The sequence below is a fragment of the Pinus tabuliformis genome, chromosome J (assembly GCF_031772625.1).
Source record: "Pinus tabuliformis cultivar Carrire ecotype Pingquan chromosome J, CPIR1, whole genome shotgun sequence".
Lineage (NCBI taxonomy): Eukaryota > Viridiplantae > Streptophyta > Pinopsida > Pinales > Pinaceae > Pinus > Pinus tabuliformis.
Genome location: NC_142295.1, coordinates 857,650,104 through 857,667,432, shown reverse-complemented (window position 1 = coordinate 857,667,432; position 17,329 = coordinate 857,650,104).

The following is a 17,329-nucleotide window of genomic DNA, read 5'->3' as shown; positions in this document are numbered from 1 at the left end:
TACCTTTTGTGCATTTTGCACATTATTGAGATCGAAGAATTGCTCCATCTGTAATATCCATGTGGCGGGATCCTTGCCATCAAACTTCCTCATATCGATTTTTGGAATATGGTGATTCTTTGATCCAACATTAGCATCTATGGAATCATGATTAACATTTCTTTTGTTCTCATCATGAGTTTCCTTTACTACCTTTTCACCATTAGTGACCCTTTCTTGTAGCAACTTCTTCAATTGTTCCACGTATGCCTTCAAATCTATCTTCAAATCGTCCATCTTAGCTTCCACGCCATTTATCTTAGATTCCACGCCATTTATCTTAGATTCCACGCCACTTATCTTAGCTTCTGTTAGCTTTTGTGAGCGTGACATTTGTTGCACTTGTTCTTGTAATTTTGATATATCATGTAGCATTTCTTCCTCTTCTTCATGAGTCATGCTAGAGCTTTCAGGTTCCTTACTAGGTGTTTGAATTTTCTTTCCTCGAAGCATCAGTTACCGATAATAATTCTTTATTATGCCCTTTGAATTCCGTTAAACCAAGCTTAGAAAAATATTTAAAAAAAAAACTACACACCTTTTTTCACTTTATAGAAGCCTGATATTGAATCTGATGTATCTCTATAATTTCGGATCATCTAGTTCTGAAATTGATATCTGTAGTAGCCTTCTGTGTCCTCTTTCCAATGCCACAATTCTGAGCCAAATTGGATTCTCCAAGGAAGAGTTATGTGAAATTTCCCATAGTGACTTGCTTTTAGACTGGTTCAGTAGAGCGAAATTGTACGACGTACCACGCATCACCGTTTCAACCTTTGAATCTGAAACACACACACAAGAAACTACAGTCCATCCTCTTTTTGTACCTTCTTACGAAATTTCAATCCGATCCCCAAAGAGAGTTATGACGATTTTCCCCAGGTCACCTATTTTGAATGTAATTCAGGAGTCTGCAAAAAGACCAACTTCCTCAGATCTTATCTCCGCAAATATCACGCGAAAATCTCTGAAATTCAGACCCAAGGTTCAGCGCGATTTCTTCTCAAATGGGTTTTTTTGCGACTTCTGAAACTTCACAGAAAAAAGTTATAGCGAAAATGCCACGATGACCTGTTTGGAGCAGCGAAACCCTAGAATCCAAAGCTCTGATACCAAATGTTATGAAACCAGCTCAAGAAAAGATAGAAAAGATAGATCAACGCCTTAGAATTCAGCCTCTTCGAGGGGGCAACCTCCTTTAAATTACATAAATGAACAATTCTTGGATGATACAAATGAAAAAACCTCCTTTCTATATATAGGAGTCTAAGGAGTCACAATATAATCTAGCCGACCTAACAATAATAATATAAAGCCAAAAAAATAACAATAGAGGGATTCTATGGGGCACAGAAATAACAATATGGGGGTAATAGGGGCACAACAATATAAATAAGGGGTATAACTACGATAGTAATGGGGTAATCACTAGTATTATAGGGACCCAACATGATAGTAATGGGGTAATCACTATCATGTTTCGTTTTTGCCTTGAAGTGTCTCCCAATTAGGTAGGGTCACCATTTCTTAAGTGCATGTAGTATTGCCAACACTTCCTTCTCATAAATAGCTTTATGTAACAACTTTCCTTTGATTGGACAACTTCCAAAAGCAATGGGTCTTTCATCTTGCATTAAAAAACACTAATTCCATTTCCTGAAGCACACATTCCACATTAAAGGTTTTTGTGAAGTTCGATGTAGCTAAGACCGACGCTTGGCACACTGCCTATTTAAGATGTTCGAAGGCCTTTGTTACTTCTAGAGTCCATGAAAATGCATCTTTCTTCAATAATGTTGTTAGAGGTGCTGCTATTCTCCCATAATTCTTAACAAACTTGCGATAATAACCTGTCAACCCGAGAAATCCTCACAGATGCTTTATGGATGTGAGGATTTTTGATTCCTTAATGGCTTTAATTTTGCTAGGGTCTACCTCAATAGTAATGGGGTAATCACTATCATGATCCGTTTTTACCTTGAAGTGTCTCCCAATTAGGTAGGGTCACCATTTCTTAAGTGCATGTAGTATTGCCAACATTTCCTTCTCATAAATAGCTTTATGTAACAACTTTCCCTTGATTGGACAACTTCCAAAAGCAATGGGTCTTTCATCTTGCATTAAAACAACACCAATTCCATTTCCTGAAGAATCACATTCCACAATAAAGGTTTTTGTGAAGTTCGATGTAGCTAAGACCGACGCTTGGCACATTGGCTATTTAAGATGTTTGAAGGCCTTTGTTACTTCTGGAGTCCATGAAAATGCATCTTTCTTCAATAATGTTGTTAGAGGTGCTGCTATTCTCCCATAATTCTTAACAAACTTGCGATAATAACCTGTCAACCTGAGAAATCCTCACAGACGCTTTATGGATGTGAGGATTTTTGATTCCTTAATGGCTTTAATTTTGATAGGGTCTACCTCAACTCCTTCATAAGATACAATATGACCCAAATATTCCACCTCTTGTACTCCAAAGAAACATTTGGATCTTTTTGCATATAATTGTTTCTCCTCCAATACTTGTAGCACCCTGTCAACATGTTCACCATGATCCTTCCAAGACTTGTTGTAGATTAGTATATCATCAAAAAATACTAACACAAATTTTCTAAGGAAGGGTTTGAAAATGGAATTCATCAAACCTTGAAATGTAGAAGGTGCATTGGTAAGGCCAAAAGGCATGACCAAAAATTTGTAATGACCCTCATGAGTTCTAAATGTTGTTTTCAGAATGTCTTCAGTCTTCATTCTGATTTAATGATATCCTGAGCAAAGGTCCAACTTGGTGAAGTAAATTGATCCATGCAATTCATCCAGTAATTCATCAATGACACGAATGGGAAACTTATCTTTAATAGTGAGCTTGTTGAGCTCCCTATAATCCGGACACATGCACCATGATCCATCCTTCTTGTGCACTAATACTACTGGAGCAGAGAAATAACTTTGACTAAGTTGAATTATACCAGCCTCTAGCATTTCTGCAACCATACGTTCAATTTCACTCTTTTGGGCATAGGGATATATATACGGCTTGATGTTTGGAGGAACACTTCCTGGAATCAGATGAACAGCATGACCATGATCACGAATAGGTGGCAGACCTTTGGAGTCTCAAATACCTTGGAATGGTTGTCCAAGACTTTTTGGAGATCTGGAGAAATTGATGATTCCGATGTGGAAACATCTAGCGAATATAATTGTGCAATTACACCTCTTTGTTCCTTTTTAGAAGATTTTTCATACCGTTAGAGCTGATTATCTTTCCCAGTTTCCCTGCAATACCGCTTAATTCAACTTCCTTTCCTTCTGCAAAAAATTTCATGAAAAGTTCTTGAAAATTAAAAGCTATTGTACCCAAGGATTGTAGCCATTGGACTCCTAGTACAACATCAGCACCTCCCATTGGAATGGAAAGCATTGGGCTAGTCAATACATATTCTCCCATGGATAGCTTGATATTATGGCACTTTCCAGAGAAATTTATCATTCCTCCATTTGCAACCATCACTTGACACTCTGGTGCTGGATATAGGAAGCAATTCAATTCTTTTGCTACCTTATAATGAATAAAATTGTGGGTACTTCTTGAATCAATCAACATTATTAACTTTTTCTTCTTGATTTGTCCTTCTATCTTGATGGTTTGAGGAGTGGTAATTCCAGCCAATGCATTACAAGATATGGTCAGATTCATTTCTTCTTTATATAGGCTTTGTTCCTGGAGTATATCCTCTTCTTTAAACCTTTCTTGCTCCTTTTGTTCTTCCTCTTCACAATCTATGTAGAGTAATTTCTTCTCAGCACACTTATGACCTTTAGTGTATTTGCTATCACAACTGTAACAAAGCCCTTTTGCTATTTTTTCTTCCAATTGTTGTGGTGTCAACCTTATAGGTTGTGGAAGACTAGGGGCAACAACACTTCCATCTTTATAGTTGTGAGTGGTATGATTCCTGGTTGCCATAATTTTTCTTTCCATTTTTCTTGCTAACCTAAATGCCTTCTCTAATGAATCAGGTTCCCAAAGGCGAACATCATGTTGGATATTATCCTTTAAAGTCCCTATGAACACATCAATCCTATGCTCCTCTGGAATATTTTTTACCCTTATGTTCAGTTTTTGGAACTCCTCAATGTGCTCCATTATTGAACCCTTTTGTTCGAGACTTATCAATAGGTTAAAAAAATTGTTGCTTTTTGTATCCTCATAATGTGTTGTCAATTCTTTCGTAAAAATTGCCCAAGTGATAATTTGTTTATGAGAGAAAAGCCATTGATACCATACAAACTGATTTGGTTCCAAATATAAAGTTGCAATACATACCTTTTGCGTGTTTTGCACATTATTGAGATCGAAAAATTGCTCCATTTGTAATATCCATGTTGCGGGATCCTTTCCATCAAACTTCCTCATATCGATTTTTGGAATATGGTAGGTCTTCGATCCAACATTAGAGTCTATGAAATCATGATTAACATTTCTTTTGTTCTCGTCGTGAGTTTCCTTTACTACCCTTTCACCATTAGTAAGCATTTCTTGTAGAAACTTTGTCAAATCTGTCTTCAAATCTTCCATGCCTGCCTTCAAATCGTCCATCTTAGCTTCCACGTCATTCATCTTAGTCTCTATGCCTTTCTTTAAACAATCCATCTTAGCTTCTACGCATTTCTTAAACCATCCATCTTAGCTTCTACATCTTTCTTTAAACCATCCATCTTAGATTCTGTTTCTTTTTTTGAAACTGACACTTGTTGCACTTGGTCTCGTAATTTTGATATATCATGTTGTATTTCTTCCTCTTCTTCATGAGTCATGCTAGAGCTTTCAGGTTGCTTAATAGGTGTTTTCATTTTCTTTCCTCAGGGCATCAATTACTGATAATAATGCTTTACTATGCCCTTTGAATTCCTTCAAACTAATTTTTCAAACCAAGCTTATTAAAAAATTTGAAAAAAAATACACACATTTTTTCACTTTGTAGGAGCTTGATATTGAATCTGTTGTATCTCTGTAATTTCGGATCATCCAGTTCTGAAATTGCGACCTATGGTAGCCCTTTTCATCCTCTTTCCAATGCCACCAGTCTGATCCAAATTGGATTCTCCAGGGAAGAGTTATTCCAAATCTCACACAGTGACCTGATTATAAACTAGTTCAGTAGAGCGAACTTGTACGACGCACCACGAGTCACTGTTTCGACCTTTGGCTCTAAACAATATATACAAGAAAATAAAATCCATCCTCTTTCTGGACCTTCTTACAAAATTTCAATCCAATGCTCAGAGATAAATTTTTGATGCTTTTCCCCAGGTCACTTGTTTGGAATGTAATTCAAGAGTCTGCAAAAATACCGACTTACTCAGATCATATCTCCACAAATATAATGTGAAAAGCTCTAAAGTTTGGACCCGAGATTCAATGTGATTTCATCTCGAATGGTTTTTTTTTTTAGCTTTTGAAACGTCATAGAAAAAAAGTTATAGTGAAAATTCCATGATGACCTATTTGGAGCAGCGAAACCCTAGAATCCAAAGCTCTCATACCAAATGTTATGAAACCAGCTCACAAAAAGGAAGAAACGATAGTTGAACGCCTTAGAATTCAGCCTCTTTGAGGCTCCGACCTCCTTTACATTACACAATTGAACAATTCTTGGATGATTCAAATGACAAAACCTCCTTTCTATATATAGGAGTCTAATGAGTCACAATATAACCCAGCCGACCTAACAATAATAATATAAAGCCACAAAAATAACAATAGAGGGATTCTATGGGGCATAGTAATAACAATATGGGGACAATATGGGCACAACAATATTAATAAGGGATACAACTACAATAGTAATGGGGTAATCACTAGTATTTTAGGGACCTAACAATACTTTATTTTCAGTGATGGCTCATGGTCTATACATGCTAAACATGTGATTTTCATTTTCATTGTTGTATTCCACCAAAGGATCATCAATCTTGCACCAACCAAAGCTAAACACATGCACCTAACAAGTTCAACAACATCAATATAACATCACAATAATACAATAAGCCACTTGGTACATTTATTCACGACTATCCCAGTGCCATGCATGCTTTTAATGTGAAATTCAAAATATGTAATTTCGAATTTCCTTTCATATCATTTACATAGAGACAATAATACTTAAGGAACTACTTACTTTGATTTTTATTATGCTTCACTCTAGTGACCTGTCATACTAGGCATTACTCTATTCTATGTTGTTATTTTGATGTCATAGTCTCCAATATAAATCAAGCCTTGATATTTAAGAGTCTTAGAATGCATGCATCACTAGTAAAAATTAAGTTAAGATATTTGTCGTTGAGTTATGGCTATACAACTTAGCCATAGACTTTTTCATTTTCACAAGGTTTTTTGTGGCCATAGACCTTAAAATTTTCTTGGGCTACACCCACTAATCCACTTCACTTTCACTAACTTATACTGCTACACTCCCTCAATTTAATCTTTAGGTAACTACCATTCTTATTAAACAACCCTTTTCAATCATTATTAATCAAAATTATAAAATGGAATAGTTACTGTAATTTACATTGAATCAACAATACTAGTTGCAATCCCATATAAATACGAGGTGCATTTCACCCTTCAAGTCCATACCAAGCAACGGTTGATTTTCTCCTTTCAGGTCTTTTGCAATTCCTTCTTTGGGAATTAACTATTCTCAATATTGATTTTTCTTTTCATTTTAATTCATTTCATATATATATATACCCTTTTTAGCACTACTCTTAAGTGTTCTCATGCCTTTTTGATTCCTTCGGTAGACAAAATAGCATTATTGCTACAATTTTTAATTTGATAATCTCAAAATGTTTTACTTTCTTTGCCATTTATGAGATTAATTTTCTGTCAACCATGATCTACTTTGATATTCTATTCTTGTTATTGAAATTCTTTGTTTATTTTTTTATAGAAATTTTAAATTGGTGTTTCCTTTTGTACCACACAATTCCCTTTTTTCTCATGTTTTCCTTCCTCGAAAATTAAAAAATTTATTTGTTTTCTTGGTGGAATATTATTGATTCTTCCACAATCCTATTAGTCTTAAATACATTGTTATTCATCACAACCCTATCATTTTAGTCACAACTATAGATCACATCTTATTAATCATACCCAAAATTGAGCTATGTTGCGAGTATATGTTTTTCTTTCAAGTAGATATTTTGTATATCTAAACCAGCTGGAACATATGTTAACACTGATTATTGCTTGAATTTTTACTATTTTTGTCTCCATAGTACCAGGTTCTCCATCCTCATCAACCATTTTCTATATTTATATACAACCCCTAGGAGCATCTTCCATGCCCTTTATTTTGTATTTATACTTTCAGACCCGAGTATATTATAATGAAGGTTCCCAAAGACTCTAAGACTTGATGGAATGATTGTGCTTTTAACCAAAATATGGAGATATATCAATAAGAGATATTGTGTTTTAACTTAAGATACCATACATCTATTAATTTTTTCCTTAGGCTCATTATCCTTTCCAAACCAATGATAACATAATTTTATAAGATATGTTCAATCTCCACTTTTCGTATGGTTGTATGTGAATACCCACATTCATGGGAAAAATCCATGGTGATCCCATATATTAGTCATTTATGGACATATTTAATATGAATTTTGTGTCTTTAACCTGCTATATGTTGTGACACTTATGGTACCTTTTTATATTGATAAATGAGCGCAACTTGGAATAGATGTGGGACAATAGTATTAAATTTCAAAATTTGATGATGTAGTTATCTCTCTAAATATCAATATGGATTTTGTGTTATATGTTATGTGATTTATCCAAAATTCAATCAATATAATTATTCCCTTGAGTAACCCAAACCTTACCATATTACTTAAATACATAAGTTTTTATATGGTCATTAAATTAAGGACGACTTGCACATCATAATCAATTTTATGTTTCTATCTCCCATTTTACTATTCCAAAATGTGTGATTTCCTTTCTAAGGATTTTGTTCCATCTAGCCTTCTTATATTTCCACCTTATTTTGTTTTATAGAGTTCATAATCCCTTACTTTGGTCATCAAAATAGCTATAATCTTATAAAATATTGGTTAATCCATTATATATTGATATTGTTTAGTCATTATACATTTTAAACAATGAAATCATGGCTACCATGTGTTTTATTATGTGACCACCTAACTCAAGGATATCCATTCGAGGTTTTGTAAATTTGAGCTCCAGGAGGGTTTACACTTTGTATTTTAAACTCCCCTTACTCATCTTGAATGCCACAATTGTGGATTCATTTGGCTGTGTATGGAATATGTTGATTAATAGTTTATCCCTAGGCTCCACTTTATTCTATGATCATATGACACAATACTTGTTCCATGTTACCCTCTCAAGTTTCAATACTATTGCGCCATCCACGGGTAAGATTGAGGACACAAATATGATGGAGGAAATGGGATATGGTTATTCAAACCCCCAAAACCCTAATTTTAAACTCATTTCACCCAACTCATTTGATGTGGGTGGCCATGATGATGCTCTATAACTTAGCTAGGTATTTTAGCCCTTCGTAAACATACTCATTTTCTTACTCTTGGGGATTCTGAGAGGAAACATGGTCGTACATAAAATATCCCTCTTTTCTTTCTCGATAGGAGAACTTCTAACATTAATTTACAGATATAGTTGTGTGTAAATTGTTGGAAATAATACTGAGAGGGGGGGTGAACAATATTTTCAAATCAATAATTTAATTTTCAAAACTGATTTGTATACACTACTTTAGCTTAGTGAACTAGCGTGTATACACAACTATACTTAATGCAACTAGTGTATATGCAGAGATCTTTTGATTTACCCAAATTATCATGCATTGAACTTTAACTAGTATATCAAGAATTCATTAGACAGTGCAATGAGAGAAAAATAAAGCATCACATATAAGAAACACACATGAGCACCAAGATATAAGGTGGAAACACAATGTGGGTGAAAACAACCTTCTGCTGTCATCTATGTCTTCTTTTAATAATAAGAAAATTCTGTTTACAATTTTTGTATTGTTGCAGTCTTACACCAATACGCAGGCTTCTACCTGCAAAAGGCTACACCTTCTCTTGTTCTCTAGCTTCTACTAGAAGGGAGGTACAACCCCCTAGCTCTTCTACTAGATGATATGTTTACTACTATGTAGGTGCTGGCCTACAGAAGGCTACAACCTTCTCTTTTCTTCTAGGGACCACGTTTCATAAATTTTCAAACTGGATCCATCAACAAAATAATTCAATTATCAAATATATTTGCATCAACCAATCTCCTTCTGAACTAACAACAACTGAATCAATTAATCAGTTTGACAACCCATCAATTTGATCATGCAAAATGCTGTCACTAGAATATAGTAACCAGAACCCAAGCCAGAACCCAGAACACTACAAAAACAAACAGAAACAACTAAGAAATATTTTACAAGGTATACAATACTTCCATGTGTCGAACATGTGTGCGTATGCGGTTCCCTCAAAGCGAACCAACATACAAATCTGAAAATCAAATTTATGATGTATACGCTGCTTTGATATGTAGAACTAGCATGTATATGCTCCTTTTCTAAAGTGACCCTGCATATAGATCTGTAAATGATGATTTAAACATTACAGCTATTCCAGAATTCAATCATATCCAGATCATCATATTTACAGACTACAACATGTGCCAGTTATTCAGATACATGATCAAACCACATAAAGATAATTCACTTCAAGTCTTAAGATCCTGATACATCATTAGATCTTATCCTTCATAAAATTCTAAGGTTCATCCTTGGTTCAGATCAAGCATAGCACCATAAGCCAATAATCTGCATATTAGACCTCACACTTCATCAGATACTCGATACTTGCACACCTTGGCCTAATGATCTTCTCCTCCTTTTATAGTTTTAGAAATTTCTCAATACCATGGACTAAAACCACTTATTCCCAATAACTTGGACCAAATACCTCGGGTCAATACCTCATACTAGATACCTTGGACCAATACCATGGATCAAAATACCATGGACTAAATACTTCAGACCAAAAATTTAGTTTTCCAAGGTATACACGCTTTTCCTTCTATGAAAGTGCATGTGTATGTATACGCGATTTGTATACAGCAAACATGCATGTATACGTAGCTTGGTCAATGGTGAACTTGCGTATACGTCTCTTTCTTCATTCTGTGAAGACTGATCTGAGTGAGTTGCATTCCGAATTGATTACTTGAAGCTGCCCTCCATTTCATCACATCTGTAAACACTACTGTCATGCATTATGTCACATCTGATATCTCTTCTTGTAGATTCATCTATTTACCATATGCAAGTGAGTTGTTTGGCTACAAGTGAATTTCCATCAAGTACAACACAAACATCATAATGCCAACAATCTCCCCCTTTGACATCAAGGGTAAAGGGTCATGCTCCCCTTGAGTGCATGCTGAATTCTCTGATATGCTAAAGTGTGCTGATTGAGCTCCCATGATCAAGTCCATGCTCCCCCTGAGCATAAGCAAAGTCTACACAAAGATGTTCTAAAAGAAGAACATGACTCGATACATACATCACAAATGACCTTCCTATCATCAATGACTCATACATACATCCATCTCCCAACCAAGTGGGGATATACCAAATTTGACTCATCCACCCAACCAAGTGGGGATATATCAATTGTTTATACATCTAAAAGACAAGAAACATTACATTATCCATCCCATTCATAGTGGGGTTACAGATTAGGTCTTTTCATGACCGTTACATTAAAAGATATACATGACATATATAATAGGGACCAAATATCTTAAACAAGACCATGATAGTCTTCAACAACTATCATATGATCTGCACCACCAGTAGCATCTTTCAATAGCATCGAGACTGACAACCTATATATTTCCATTATTAGTTCCAAAAATATCATCAACCATGTTCTTCCCCTGAACCTGTTCAATCTGTTCACTTGTCAGATTTGATCATTGCATATGTTAGTGAGAGATATCAAAGCATCATCATCAATCATATATATATCAAGTTATCAACAACTTTATGAGGACCAATATATTTCCCCATGTTATTAGTAGATTGAAACCATCATCAAACATAACAGATAATTGACAAAACCATAGCAGACCCCTTTTTTTTAGTCTCGCCCACTACTTTTCTTTAAACCAACATATATGCCATTGTGCCATAGAAAACCACGTACGTATGCAACTACGATTTATGAAACTCACGTATAACCACCTTTATCTAAAGAGAATAGGTTTTAACAACAAGATGATGCAGCAACTACTCCCAACTTTTGCCTAATATATTCAAAGTCTCTCTGGGCAGTGGTTTAGTGAATATATCAACAACCTATTCTTTGGAGGAAACATACTCCAATTTGACCTTTTGTTCAAGCACTTGTTCACATAGAAAATGATATTTGATGGATATGTGCTTGGTCTTGGACTGCATGACTAGATTCTTTGAAATATTGATGGCACTTGTATTATCACATGGAATGGAGATGGGTGGAGTACATGTGATCTGAATTTGTTGCCAGGTTTGCATCATCCAAAGTAGATATGTGCAGCAAGATGCAATAGCCATGTATTTTGCCTCAACTGTAGGTAATGCAATTGAACTTTGTTTCTTGCTAAACCCAGACAGTAACCTAGAACCCATATAGAATGCACCACCACTAGTGATTTTTCTGTCATCAACACTTCCTACCCAATCTGCATCTGTATATGCATGAAGTGTAAGATCTATATCTCTAGGATACCATAAACCAAAGTTCTGTGTTCCTTTCAGATATAACAATGTAAACTTTGAAACGGGAATTGATACTGTTACCCGTTTCGTAGAGATAGCAAAAAGACCCCTGATTTTGAAAAGGGGTGATGCAGAATACACGTCTTTTTTAGAGCATAGTTTTTGGCACTTTAATTTTTTTTATGTACTTTACATTTTAGAATGGTAGTGATTTTCACGCTGATTTTAAAAAGTCGGTATTCTGCATCATACCCTTTTTCTAAAATAACTATTTTTTGGCTTTAAATTTTCTAATGTATGAAATGTAAATAATTATTTTGTAAATTTGATAATTTTTGAAGTGGTCGTTTCTTCAAATTTTCTTGTCTTTTTATTTTAATTTTAATTTTTTTATAGTGAGGTTTTTATTGTTCTGAAATTTTAAATTAGAAGGTCGATATTTTGAATTTTTGATATTCTACATATTTATACATCTTTAATTAATTTTTCAATGCACATGAAATAAATGTTTCTAAAAAAAAATATTTTTTAACAATGGACATAAAAATAACCATTTTTAACATAAATATAACTAAAAAACTACACGTTTTGATAATTTTTGCTAGAATTGACATGTCAAAATCACAATTTTTATATGAAAATTTAAACTAAAAATGGTTAAATAATAGTTTTTTTTTTTATGAATTTCATGTCAACAAAATAATAATAACCAATTTTTTTCAAAAAATAATGATTAACTTAAAAATCAATGCGAAAATCACATATTACAAATATTGAACGCATAACAACCTTAATTGAGTGTTTATTCTTCTCATAAAATATCAAAGTCAAAACATTGCAAAGCTTGATTTCCAAGCATAACTTAAATTTAATCAACAATGTCACGTAATCCAAACTCTTCGTCCTCTAGAGTTTCATCATTGTCTTCTACCATAATATTTTTTGCTTCCTTTTGCTCATTTTCCTCTTCTAATGGATCTTTGAATCGAGCGTAAGTGGGTGGGTGGGTGGGTGCGTGGGCGGGCGGGGAAGAAAAGGCGGGGGGTGGGCGGGCCGCTGAAATGAAATGACACCAGCACGTCCGCTTGCCCGCCTGGTGGATTGGCGATTCCAAGAATCGCCTAGCCAACAGCCGGATGGGCGGGCGGGCAGCCAGGGTGGCACAACCTGTGCCACACCACACCGGCTGCCTGCCACCCATCTGGTGTTGGCTAGGTGATTCCCGGAATCGCCCAGCCACTAGGCAGGCAGGCAGGTGGGCACGTGGGGTGGAACCGGCCTATGCAACACCACCCCGGCGACATGCCCGACTGCTAAGATGTTGGTTGGAAGATTCTGGCCACCGAGGTGGCGCCAGCGTGTGCCACGCCACCTTGGCGACCCGCCGGCCTGCTCGGCTGGTGGCTGGGTGAAATTCGCGCCACCCTAGCGGGCCACCCACTCGCCTAGCTGGTGGCTGGGTGAAAGCCACGCCACCCCGGCAGCCCAGTCGCCTACCCGGCTAGTGGCTAGGCAATTCTAGGGAATCACCTAGCCACCAGTCGGGCAGGCAGGCAGGCCACTGAGGTGACATGGCGAGGGCTGGCGCCACCCCGGTGACTCGCACGCCCGCCCAGCTGGTGGCTGGGTGATTCCCAGAATTTCCCAGCCACAGCGAGAGTGCGGGCGAGCCTCCAGGGTGGCGCGGCCTAAGGATTGCCTAGCCACCAGCCAGGTGGGCAAGCGGGCCGTTGGGGTGGTGCCATCCCAGGCCACACCACCCCACTTGCCCACGCGGCAGGTGGCTAGGCGATTCCGGGAATTTCCCAGCCACTGGTTGGGGGGGTGAGCGGGCCACCGTGGTCGCGCCAGCCTAGGCCACGCCACCCCGGAGGCCCGCCTACTCGCTAGACTGGTGGCTGGGCAATTCTGGGAATCACTTAGCCACCAGCCGAGCGATTCCAGGAATCACCCAGCCACTAGCCAGACGGGCGGGCGGGCCACTGGGGTAGCGCCAGCCTAGGCCACGCCACCCAAGTGGCCCGCCCACTCACCCGACTGGTGGCTGGGCGATTACGGGAATCGTCTAGCCACCAACCAGGCCAGTGTGGCTAGGGCTGGCATCACACTGGCGGCTCGCCCATCCGGCTGGTGGCTGGGTGATTCCGGCTGCCGAGGTGGCACCGAACTATGGCATGGCACAATCGCTGGGCGGGCGGGCGGGCCGCTGGGGTGGCATGGCTAGGGCTGGTGCCACCTTGGCGACCCTCACGGCCGCCCGGCTGGTGGCTGGGCGATTCCGAGAATCGCCTAGCCACCAGCCGGGCGATTCCTGGAATCACCCAACCACTAGCTAGGCGGGCGGGCGGGCTGCCAGGGTGGCACCGGCCTAGGCTAGTGCCACCCCGATGGCCCTTCCCCCTTCCCAAATGGTGGCTGAGGGATTCCTGAAATCGCCTAGCCACTAGCCGGGTGGGCAGGTGGGCCACCGGGGTGGCGCAGTCCAAGCTGGATCCACCCGGCGGCCCACCACTCGCCCGGCTAGTGGCTGGGCGATTCCCAGAATCACCAGCCACCATTTGTGCTGGGGAGGACCACCGGGGTGGCACCAGCCTGGAATCGCTCAGCCACTAGCCGCGTGGGCAGGTAGGCCTCCGGGGTGGCGCCAGCCCAGGCCGCGCCACCCCGGCAGCCTGCCCACCCACCTGGCTAGTGGCTGGGTGATTTCGGCCGCCAGGGTGGCACCGGCATATGCTGCTCCACCCAAGCGACCCGCCCGCCCGCTCGGCTAGTGGTTGGGCGATTCCGAGAATCGCCCAGCCACCAGCGGGCGAGCGGGGAGGGCTGTCGGGTGGCGTGGCTAGGGCTGGCACCACCCTAGTGACTCACACACCCGCCCGGCTGGTGGTTGGGCGATTCCGAGAATCGTCCAGCCACGAACTAGGTGGGCGGGCAGGCTACCGACGTGGCGCCAGCCTCTTGCCTGCCTGGATGGTGGCTGGGCAATTCCAAGAATCACCCAGCCACCAACTGGGTGGGCAGGCGAGCCGCAGAGATGGCGCCCGCTCAGGCCGGTGCCACCGCGACGGCCCACCCGCCTGCTCGGCTGGTGGGAATCACCCAGCCACCAGCCCGGCAAGCAGACGCGCCGACAGGATGGCGCGAGCCTGGGCAAGGTGGCACGGCAAGGGTTGGCATGTCCCTAGTAGCCTGCCCCCTCGCCCAGCCGGAATCGCCCAGCCACCTATCGGGCGGCAGGGCGAGGGACTGGGGTGGCACCACTAGGGCTGGCGCCATTCGGTGGCCCACCCGCCCGCCCGACTAGTGGCTGGGTGATTCCCAAAATCATCTAGCCACCAGCCAAGTGGGCGAGCGGGTTGCCGAGGTGGCACAGCCAGGGCTGGCAGCACCCGGTGGCCCGCCAGCCTACCCGGCTGGTGGTTGGACGATTCCTAGAATCGCCCAACCACTAGGTGGTAGGCATGTGGGCCGCCGAGGGGCGCGACCAGGTGCCGCCAGGCCTGGCGTCACCCCGGTGGCCTACCTGCATGCCGGTTGGAGACTAGGAAATTCCTGGAATCGCCCAGCCAATCCGGGCAAGGGGGCAGGCTGCGGGGTGGCATGGCCAGGGCTGGCGCCACCCCGGCGGCCTGCCCGCCCACCCGGCTGGTGGCTGGACAATTCCCAGAATCGCCCAGCCACCAGTCGAGTGGGTGTGCGGGTCGCTGGGTTGGCGCGCCTCAGCCGTGGGCATGTGCAGGTGAGGGGGTTGGTGAGTTGGTGGGGCGGGCGTGGGCATGGGCGAGGGCGGGTGAGGGGGTGGGGCGGGCGAGGGTGGATGAGGGGGCGGGATGGGTGCATGCACGAAGTCGGGTGAGGGGGTGGGGGTGCGTGGGTATGGTTGAGGGCGGGTGAGGGGGCGAGCGAGGGCGGGTTAGGGGGTGGGTGAGAGGGGGGGTGGTGTGTGAGGGGGTGGGCGAGAAGGGGGCGGTGCATGTGAGGGGGGGGGGTGCGAGGGTGGGTGCTTGTGAAGGGGTGGGAGGGTGTGGGCGAGTGACGAGGTGGGTGGGTGTGTGAGCAGGTGGGCGAGAGGGGAGGGTGGTGAGGGTAGGGTGTGTGAGGTGGTGGGCGAGAGAGGAGGGTGTGTGTGAGAGGTGGGGGGGGAGGAGGATGGCTGTGTGGAGGGGGGTTGCGTGTGAGGTGGGGTGGGTGGGTGTGAGGGGATGGGAGGGTGTGTGTGAGGGGGGAGGAGGGTGCGTGTGAGGCGGGTGGGGGGTTGTGTGTGACGGGCGGTGGGTGAGTGTGAGGGGAAGGGAGCGTACGTGTGAAGGGGGGGGGGGGGCGAGTGAGAGGGGTGGCGATGGATGTGTCAGAGGGTGGGTGAGAGCGGGGGGGGGGAGAGTGCGTGTGAGGTGGGAGGTGCATATGGGTGTGTGGGAGGTAGGCAGGGGCGGGGGGGGGGGGGTGGTCGGGCGCAGTTTCGTGTGAGGGGGTGCATGTGGGGGGAGGTGGGTGTGAGGGGGAGAGGGCGGGGGGTGAGGGTGAGGTGGGTGGGTCGACGGGGGTTGGGTGATTCTGAGAACTACGCAAGCCGCTCGCCCACCCAGAAAACATGTTGAATTTATACTTAGGAAAGAAAATTGATATTCTACCAAAAACATTAACGTGTTTCTTCCCACATAAACAACTTTTTTTGGCACATAAAAATTTGGTTTTACTAGCATTTTTTTAAAAGTTTGAAAATTGACCCTAAAAAATAAAATAATTGTTCCAATATCATCAGTTTCATTTTGAAGCTATATTTTGCACAAAAATTTCGTATTAAATTTCATAGTCATTGCCATTTTTAAAACATGTTCAAAATTGACCCCTAAAAAATAAAATCATCGCTCCAGTATACACACTTTTTGTTTTTAGCACTGTTTTTGATGGTTTTCCAAGGTTTTTTGGCCAGAGTTCCCGTTTTGAGTTTATAGTTCCCATTTCAAAGTTTACATTGTTCTATTTGAAAATCCTTTTGACTGCCTAAAGGTGTGATTCCTTTGGATTTTCTTGGAATATTCCAACTATTCCCATTGCATGCATGATATCTGGTCAGGTACCTGTTAGATAAAGTAGACTGCTAAGCATGGATCTGTAAGTTGGTTGATGTACTACCGCTCATTCATTATTTGAGCTAAGACGACATCCTGTTACCATTGGGGTACATACTGATTTAGAATCTTCCATGCCGTACTTTTTCAGGATTTGTTTGAGATATTTGGTTTGTGAGAGAAAAATACCATCTTTATTTTGTTGACCTTGTAGACCAAGAAAATAGGTAAGCTAACCAAGCAAGGACATTTCAAATTCTTGCTACATTACTAAAGCAAAATTATAACTCATGGATGCATCATTGCTACCAAAAATGATATCATCAACATACACAACAATTATTAGAATTTATCAATGTCCATCCTTGTATATAT